This window comes from Ananas comosus, linkage group 17 (assembly GCF_001540865.1).
Source record: "Ananas comosus cultivar F153 linkage group 17, ASM154086v1, whole genome shotgun sequence".
NCBI lineage: Eukaryota > Viridiplantae > Streptophyta > Magnoliopsida > Poales > Bromeliaceae > Ananas > Ananas comosus.
The window spans coordinates 6101160-6111675 of record NC_033637.1 but is presented as its reverse complement, the minus strand read 5'-3'; positions in this window follow the sequence as shown (position 1 = coordinate 6111675).

The following is a 10516-nucleotide window of genomic DNA, read 5'->3' as shown; positions in this document are numbered from 1 at the left end:
CTTGGAAATTAGGAAGCAATTCTATGGAACACCCACCTCGACGGCGACTAGCACTGGCGCGACGTCAAGAACGGCGAAGATCCACGCTCGCCCGGCCTCCTCACGATGCAACGGCAGCAACCGTAGGTTCGAACGGCTCTGCGGTGCGACGTCGACGGCGAAATCGGCTCCGCGGCGGCGTCCCTCGCGTGCTTCCTTGGTACGGCCGAACGAAAGAGAAAAGGAGAGAAGAGAGGAGATAAACTCCTCTCTCTCTCTTCCCTGCATGCATAAAAGAGGGGGGGGGGAGGTGATGCCACATGGCATTACACATACTCACACATGTGCACTCACACACACACACACACGTACCCTCACACACACACTTATATATATATACTAAGTGTAGGGATACTAGTATACTACAGTTATCTTTTGTATATTTATTACTATTGTGCACTAAAGTGAGATTCTGGGTTGAACTTAAGTTCATACAGTTGTAACTCATAAAGGTATTTGATTAAGTTATACATGTTTTAATATATGGAAGGGAGTGTCCATCTGTTGGGATATAACCGCTATGATTAAAGTATTATAATTTTTTTGTCGAGTGGAAGATTTTGATAGTATAATTTAGTAGGTACCTAATAAAGTTTTATATCGCCTATCGGTAATAAATATATTATTAAGCCAAGTGGAAGAATGTTAGATGTGGCCCACATGATTTATTCAAGGCGATTTATAAAGATACAGTCGATCCAACGGTTAAAATGCATCTGGATTCGTTCTTGATGGACGAACGTAATTTAACATTATTAAATTAGGTTTTATATAAATATATATAACATACGGGAGTCTCGGTCTAATCCTAATCGATCCTAATTTTCTGTAATAACTCCATCTTAATGATAAGGGAATAAGCTCGAAGCATCCCTCTCTTTCGCAGATCGTGAACGAAGATGAACCATAAGCAAGAATCACCGTCTACACTACGCATTTGAAAGTCGAAATCATAAAAGAAGATACCGATGTAATTTTATAAAGTTCAAGACAGTCGTCACCCCTTCATGCAGCTCCAGCAGTGGAGACAAGGATAAGGGTGGTACGAAAAAAAAAAAATATTAGTAGAAATATTTTAGTTACCGTCAAAGTGCAAAATTATATATAATGAAACTTCCCTTAACAATATATAATTTGGTTTGCAGAAGAGAGGTTAATTTCTAGTATTATATTATTATACATTAATATTATATAATTTCTTAGATTCTACGTCTAAATTGAGTAAAATTTTCTTCTTCTTTTTTTTGAGAAAAAGATAGCACGCTACCTGCTTCATTCAATAAGAGAAATGAACTAAGCGTACAAGATAGAAGCAGCTTAGGCTTCCTTGATAAAAAACAGAGGGAAGGTTAAAAAAAAGGAAATAGAACGACAAAGCCAAAGAGAGATGGGAGGTTAGAGGGAGCTAAAGGGGAGAGTGAAAATAACAAAGATGAAAGTAAAATTTTCATATTAAATAAAGGCCGAGCACTGCCAATGCTCTTTTTATTCTGTCATAATTTTTTTATTTTACTTTTGACAATTAAAGGCCGAAAGAGGCCTCCTTTACAATCTTACTCACGAATAGAGGCTTTCTGTCATATCTTACGGCGGTATTATTGGCTAATTCACTGTGAAGAGTAGCTAACGTACGTGATTAAATAAATGAGAGTTAATTGGAGATTAATAACTTGTTAATTTATATGTACACATGCTTTTTACCCATTAAATTATCTTCTGCATAGCTTGGTATGTTTAATGCTTTTAACTATTAACTTTGGGCGCATTGATTTTGTCTAACCTTAGAGCTCATTTTTATTTGTTTTTGATCAAATTAACCTATTAATTTCAATATTGATTAATATCTGACTGAAATATAACTATACCTTTTTGAAAGTAGTAGGCTTTTTAAGCCAAATTTGAATGTCAGAATAAGTTATTTAATGATAACTTAAGCAATATATATATAGGCTGGTTATTGTACTATCGATAGCACCAAGTGTTCGGTGCTATCGAATATCTATTTAACATACAAATTGTTGGTAGCCGAATTTCCCGATCCTTGACCAGGTCAAAGATCCTCCTCGAGGAGCGCGTCGGGGTGAGGAACGGCTGCGGATAGTGACTCTTGAAGTTTGCGCCCTTCGACAGATCAAGCGATTCGGCTGGCGAGGGATCGAGCTAGCCGGGTTCAAAAACCTTTACTGTAGAATCGGCTAGGCTGGTATGAGCCGAATGTATTGACTGAGCAAGGATTGAGGTCGGCCGATGAGCCGAACGACTAAAGAAAACTGAAACTGATCGACTCGAGGAGCCGAATGCCTAAATAACACAGAAACTAGCCGGCTTGAGGAGCCGAATACCTCTATATTGATTGACTGGAGGGAGAAGTACAAAGGCGGATATGAAGTTTACAACGGAGTGATGCCCGTGGAGCAGACAGATTCTAAAGATCTAACTTAAAAACTACTCCTAGGAAAAACAAACAGTAAAATTACAAGTAAACTACTACTAAAAAATGTAGGAAATTGCGTGGAAGATAAAAGCGGTCTTTTGTGCACAGGGGCAAAGACCTCCTTCTTTTATGGCGTTATTGGCCTATTTATATGTCGCCCTTTGATCAGTTACTCCTTTTCCACGATCGGCCATGACTTCCTAATTCTTCGGACCATTTCGAGCCGATCGGAACCGCTTACAACCGTTTGCGGTTACTGTAACCCCCTCGATCTAGCGCGGTTCATACTTCCCCTAATGCTCCCGGCGCATATCGAAACTGTGGCTCTTGCGTAGACTTGGCGTGCCAGCTATCCACGCCGAATTGACCCAACACAAATAATAAAATCATAGAAAAATTAAGAGGTTAAGCAATAGCATCACGAAAATTGAAAGAAAATTTTTATAGGTTTTTAAGAATTAGAAAAATACTAACACACAAATCATAATTTATTCAAAAAATTATCTATATTTTTCAAATAAATCAATTTCTATATGTGGTTAACATAGATTACGTGTATGGAACGGTTCTTATCTCTTACATGATATTTCCAAATTGAATAATACTTGCTAACATATCAAAAAAAGTGTTGCTATTAAGGTATTTTATGCCATTTAACTGGCATATTATAAAAAAATACGAATTTGAAATAAACATTTATAAAAATTATTCTTTTTTTTTCCTCCGTTTTATGTATTCTACGTGCGTTGCACATCCATTGTTCTATATTTTGGGGTGATATCAAGCTAGGAGTTTGATTTAGACTTTTCGAAGATCTTGGCGGCCCTTATTTATCGTGATAACATATTTCACTTATGACGTAATGGCGGAAGGCTAGTTAATTTGGACTGAGTTACTTTCGAAATGGTGGGAGACTGGATTGGGCCGAGTTATGTTTGAAGTGACGTGAAGCTGGTTAGGCGGAGCCGCAATCGAGACCCGTGAGCGCTATGTCTGCACATTTTAAGTGAATTGATTGTGTATTCTAACAGCTCGAGTTTTTGGGATTAATGGTTGCGCTAATGATCCGACAATAATTTATCTGATTTTAAGGAATTGACTTAAAGTATAGCATGTCTTTTGTGAGACCTCAGATAATACTATATCTAAGATATAATATGGTTAAAAACTCTTAAACCGGTTATACCATTTTAGACGGTGCTAGGCCTAAGAGATTAAGAGAGTTATACATGCTTAGACTACGACAGCCTTAGGATGGGTGATCCTCTGGGAAGTGGAGCATTATAATTGATATTAGAGACCATTTCCAGCCGGAAGTGTGAGTGAGTCTCGACTAAGCTAGCGGGGAAAGCGAGACTCTCATACTGATGTCGTGGGTAGAACGTGGCTCCCCCACAAAGTCGGTTAAGGCTAACGAGACATATCTCATATCACTTGATACTTGTGAGTCTGAGCCTGACGACGACGCCAAGACTTAAAGAGGGAATAATGTGAAACCCTATATATGTAGTCCTATATATAAGATATAATAGGGCTAAAAACTCATAATCCGATTATATCATTTTGGACGGTGATTAGATCCAAGAGATTAAGATAATTAAGCGTGCTAGAAATAAAGTAGTTCTAGGATAGGTGACTCCTTGAGAAGTGGAGTATCACATCTTTTTAGACATATGATCATACTTTTATCTACTATGCAGTATAATCTCTACACGGTATAATCATTTTAAGTAAATTGAAAACATATGCTGGGTATGGTATCATAATATTTATACAGTGTACACTATTTGAAACTGAACACTATAAATTAAAGAGCCATAATAACATGTGTTAATTCCATGCTCTCACACAACAAATGCTTTCCATATCTGAAATCTCTAACGTCTGTTATTATCAATGGTGATGACACAATTTAATTAGGAGTATGAATGAAACAGGTCTGATTTTGCATTGGGTTATGCACCGCAAGCTCCAGGCCGACCCAAAGCAATTTAACAGGCTTTGGCCTGAGATTTATCTGAAAAGTATTCAAGAACAATTTAGCTAGGCATGAACGCTCTCTTTGGAAGTCATAACAAGTTATCCAAAAATAACTTATTCAATACAAAATTTTTTTAATGTGATTGTAAGGAAGGAGTTTAATTTTTGCTGCTCGAAAGGTTTTGATTGAGTGGGGGTGAATTAGGTTTCTAAAGTAAAAATCTATGAAAATCAAACCAATAAATTTGCAAGCAAAGAGAAATGAGTAAAGTACTAGACAAATGCTAACTCAGAAATGAACACGATCAATTTACTTCGAGGTTTAACCTTTTGCCTATGTTCCCGCCAACTCCTCAACACTAGAGAACATTGGATTTCTATCAGAAGTTGCTTTTATGGACAAACACTAAGTCTTTACACAAAATTATTCTTCTTTTTCACAAGAATAATTACAATCTTGTTTCTCTCTTTTACAAGATTTTTCTCATTGTAAAGTTTACTCAAACATAAAAAGAATAGAAAGCTAAGAGTATTGAATTACAATAATTTCAAGCTCAACAAGCTACAATTAAAGCATCATAGACCTCTATTTATAGCCATAATTCAAAATATCCCCACTACTGTGTTTATGCAAATTCGGGGGTGTGAAACAACTTCCAGGCTCTCGCTTCTGTAATGATTTCACACCAACAGTTCTATCCAACTAGTTCAATATAATTTCGGGCACCCAAAATAACTTTATGTTTGAACAGATAGTGATAAAGGTATGAAATAGAAAGATGAAAAAGGCTTCAAGGCGTGTAGCAATGCCACTTTCCTTAAGGCTTAATCCGTCCCCACTGTTCTAACAATTGGTGTGCACCGAGTCAACGAACAGCCTTCCAGGATACAATGAAGCATAAACCTCAACTGCGTTTGCACACACGAAGTTGAGCTTTTGAGCACTCACTCGATTAAGTTGTCAAAAGAAATAGAATAAGAAAACAAGAATAGAATTATTGTGAATGAAGACTTAAACTCTTCAACTGTTTTTCTATGTTCTTTCTGCAACCAACGTTGTAGATTTATATAGACCACGAACGGGTGCTTCATGAAGTGACCATTCATGAACAGATATTTCATGAAGTGGCCCTTCAATTGTGACTTTTCATTTGATCATAACTACCAATTAGTTTTATGAGTCAAGTTCAATGAATCTAAGAATTAATTCCAACGGACATATGTACGAAGAGGCACACTATAAAGATGTGTCTTTTCATCTTATATCCTTTCACTAAAAGTCACATTCTTTCACTCTAAGAGTCACACCCTTTGATTAGAGTTGCATCCACTCACTAAGGGTTGCATCCATTCACTAAGAGTTGCATCCATTCACTAAGGATTGCATTCTTTCACGAAGAATCACATCCATTCACTAAAAATCAATAAACAAAATATATTATTTTAAAAATTTTCTTACACTTTCGGGGGACCCAGTATGGTGATCTTGCTCTGCACAAAAAAATTAACACACAACCTTTTGAATTTCGGGTGCTTGGAATAACTTTCGAGCATTCGAATCAGTCGAAATCATCATTTCTTCTTCTAAAGAGTGAGCTAAACACATTACTTTTAAATTCAAATTCAAATTCAGACTTTTGGGCATCCGAAACAACTTTTAGGTGCTCAAAACTACTTCCGCATACACTTCAAGTAGTCAGGACGCCTACAATATAGAGTCCGAATCTTAACTCATTTTTGAATTCTCCCAAAACACTTCTGGGCGCTCGAACTTGCGCTTGAAATATAGTATTTTGCTGAAATTTGATTTTGAAGAGTTTTGATACCTTTGGATGTCGATAAATAGGTTTTTGGCATCTTCTTTTAGCTTATATTGAGGTCATGTACCATCTTGGTCCATGCGTGCTGTAGAAAGTCAATATTTTTAGTTTAGCTCAAATTTTCTCAATTCTAAGGGCCTGTTTAGTTCATGATTGGAATAGGAATGGAAAATGAAATTGGATTGCTTTGAAATGGAAAATTAAAAAACAAATCATCCAAAAATGTTTGGTTCATTATTGGAATGAAAATCGGAATGAAAATTTAAAATTTTTGAGAGAGAGTTTTGATTAAGAGAGAGGAAAGTGATGAAGGAGGGGAGGTTGGTGTTGATGAAAGAGGATTTTGAATAGTTTACTTTGGAATGAGCCAATCCAGAATTCAAAGCCAGATTAAATCATAAATAGATTTGGCCATTTCCATTCCAGAGTGGAATGGGAATCGGAATCCGATTTCTATAAAACAAACGGCAACTATCGGAATCAATGAATTCCATTCCGATTCCAAAGTCTAAAATAAATGAACCAAACATGCCCTGAATATAAATGAAATAAATTACAACTTTAAATTTTAGATGGATTAAATGAGGATCTTTTTACCTTGAAAGCATAAATAACTTCAATAAACTTGAAGCTCTTCTCTTTTGCACTTGGTCTCCTTGAGTTCTTTCCAATTTGAGCGTTCTCTGAATATAAACTCAAGGTAAATCTTAGATCCAAATCGATATTATTTGGAATCATCAAAATTTAATAATAGATTAGGGTCACTAGGCCAACATTGATAGTGATGATTTTATAGGATAACATATTCACCTATAAGGTAATTATTTATCTTCTTTTAAAAAATAATTTGAAGGTTGAATATAGTATTCAATTTTAGACATTTGATTACATGGACTCATTTACAAAATATACAAACGTCTCAAGTAACTTACAAAGATATGCCAAACAAGATATTTTTTCCAAACAGGGCCAAACTCGGCTCTAAGCCAATGCCTATCATGCATGCATCCTTTAGGCCTGCTTTTACTAGCAAATATTAAATAAAAAGTCCAACTACTATCCTCTTAGAAGGACAAAAGCCTTTGTTCTTTCAGGTCGTTTCTAATGATTTTAACTCCAAATTAATAATAGGCATTGTTTAAATTGATCTAGATCATTTGACATATTTAGAATCCGAATTTTGTAACTTTTTAAAATCATTATCATATTGATCAAAAGAGCCGAAGAATAAATAGTTGAAAATAAATAACTCTATGAAAATAGAGGTTAGACTTTCTCAACTGAAGATGGGAGTTATCAAATATTATTTAAAAAGTAAAAAACATTCTATCAAACATTCAAGTAGTTTGCATTGCTTCCCATCGTTAAACGAGTAAACGACTTCTATAGGCCATAAAAAACTATCAATTTCGCAATTTTTTGATCATTAAGTAAATAATTATTAAAAATTATAAAATTTGATTTCTAAACACTTTAAATATTTTATATCAACTTTAATAGTGCTGACCCTTGATTTGGAATTTCTCTCACCATAAACAACTTGATATGACCGTTCTCCTAAAAGAATAACAGTTGGAGTTCCAAATAAATGCAAGTATATACAAAAATAAGTAGTATAATATATAGAATTACTTAACTGTATGAAGGCTTTTATACTTATGAGTTGACAATCCTTACCATTAAAATATTTAGAACCCATATTATAAGATTTTTGAAATCATTTTAAAGTCCGTGAAAGAAAAAAAGAAACAAAAAAAATCTCATTTTAAAGGAATGACAAAACTAGCATAAAAAAATTAGTCCTTGGACGAGAATACTGTAATATTTGTACGTCCAAAAATAGATATATGTGTTGCATTGTTCATTACTCAGTTCCAATTATAAAATGAAGTTGAGAAATTTTTGTTAGAGACCGAATACATGATCCCTAATTATTTATTAATTGAATACATGATCCCTAATTATTTATTAATTAAACTGCAATAAAATATAGTTCCTAGTTAAGCATAAATTAATTTTCTTTGGATTTGGTTCAAATGTATCTCATGAAATTTGCATCAAGGTCTTGAAGCTTCATTACACAATATTTAAAAAAGACGCATGCATTCATTTCCAAATAGAGCAACATAATTATATCTTACACCTCTTATATAAATTATAGGGCGAAATTTATGAGTAATCCATGTACTATCCTAATTTAGTGACTTGGTCTCTGTATTTTTCTACTGAATTTTTAGTCCAAAATCCTCACAAAAAAAGGCGACTTTTTTTATTAAAATGACTGCTTTATTAATCTATTGTAAAAAATTCACTAATTTTCATTTACATCAAACATGATTAAATGTTATCTGTTATAAATGTCTAATTTTCGAAATGATCGGAGGTTAATATTAAATTGCCATATACGGATGGCACAGAGACCATCCATACATATCCTTACCTCATTCCCCTAATACCTGAATTCGTAGAACAAAATGGTCATAAAGTTAATAAACTTAGTTTGCAAGTTAATTAATCTATTTTGTTCAATATATTCACTCGCTTTACTTAAGAAATTTGTGAACTTAATTGACTGATAAAAGGTGTGATCAAATATTTAACATGAAGGGATAATTGCCTATATACCCCTCATACATTTTAAAATATTTGATTTACCCCTATATTTTTTTCTTTCTAAAATACCCCTCATATGTTCCACCGTTATTGCAAAATTCCTCTGCAGTTATCTTCTGTTAAATTAACTTGGGTTAAACGTGAGTTAAATATCTACCACAGTTTAAAAAAATTAAAATACCAATTTTGCTTTAACTTAAGGGCAAATAAGAAATATTGGTGACGGTAGAGGGGTATATTGGAAAATCAAAAATCAAAATACTTTTTGTGCCCCTGACTTTAAGGGCAAATAAGAAAATCGGTGATGGTGGAAGAGTATATTGAAAGGGCAAAATAGTAATTTTACAGAGATAACATAGTTCATTAACAGATTTTAACTCTAGGTAACGTTTGGTTCGGGGATAAGCAAAAAGTAGGTATTCCGCGGATAGATATAAATTGAGGTATAAGCGAGGATTAGATCAATTTTGCGTTTAGATGAAAATTGAGTTATTACTGGGAATAAGAAAAATAGCTTTTGGTTAGGTAAGATGGGATAAGAACTAAAGTTGGTAGTTAAAAATAAAAAATAATGATATTATCTTTTTCTTTATATTAGAATTTAAAATTTTATATTTTATATTTATATTTTAAAATTTAAAATATAAACTTTTAATTTAAAAATTAAAATTAAAATTTTAAATTTTAAAATCTCAAATTTACAATTTTAAAAAATGAGATTTTTTAAAGTTTGAACATTAAATTTAAGATGAAATTTTAATTTAAAAATAACATATCAAATCTAAATATAAAAATTAAAATATCAAAATTTTAAATTTTAAATTAAACAATTAAAATTTAAATTTTAATTTTGTAATTTTAAATTATAAATTTTAATTTTGAATTTAATAATTTAAATTTTATAATAAATTAAAAATTCTCTCTCTCTCTCTCTCTCTTCTCTCTCTCTCTCTCTCTCTCTTCATGGTGGAACAAGCAGGGTGATCCTAAAAATACTTTTTTTTTATAATTCAAAAATTAAAATAAAATTTTAATTTTTAATTTTAATTTTAAAATTTAAAATTAAGATCAAATTTAATTTTAAAATATAAATATCAAATTTATATTAAAAAATATTAAAATTTAAAACTATAAACTTGAATTTTGAAATTACCAATTATAAATTTTTAAAACTAAAATTAAAATTAAAATTTGTTCCCCTTAAAAAAAATAGGGGTGGGAATTACTTGTTCCCACCCCTATTCCACTTAAGGGTGGGAACTAGCTATTCCCACTCTTAACGGATTATCCTAGTTAAGGGTGGGAATAGCTAGTTCCCACCCTTAAAAATAGTGTTTGGGGAACAATGGGGGGATAACCCCATATCCCCACCCTTGTTCCCCAATCAAACATGGCCTAGAAGTATATTAGAAATAGGTTGGAATGTAGAAAGGGTATTTTTAATATAAGCCTTCTAACAAGGGTAAATTGGGAAGTCGAAAACTTTTCAGGATATATAAACAATTGCCCCTAATATGAAATATTATATTTGGACTTCAAGTCATTTTTTTCGGAATAAGAAAAAAAAAATTTTTTTTTTTGAGAGAAAGGTAGTATGCTACCTGCTTCGTTTATTTCATTTAAAAATAAA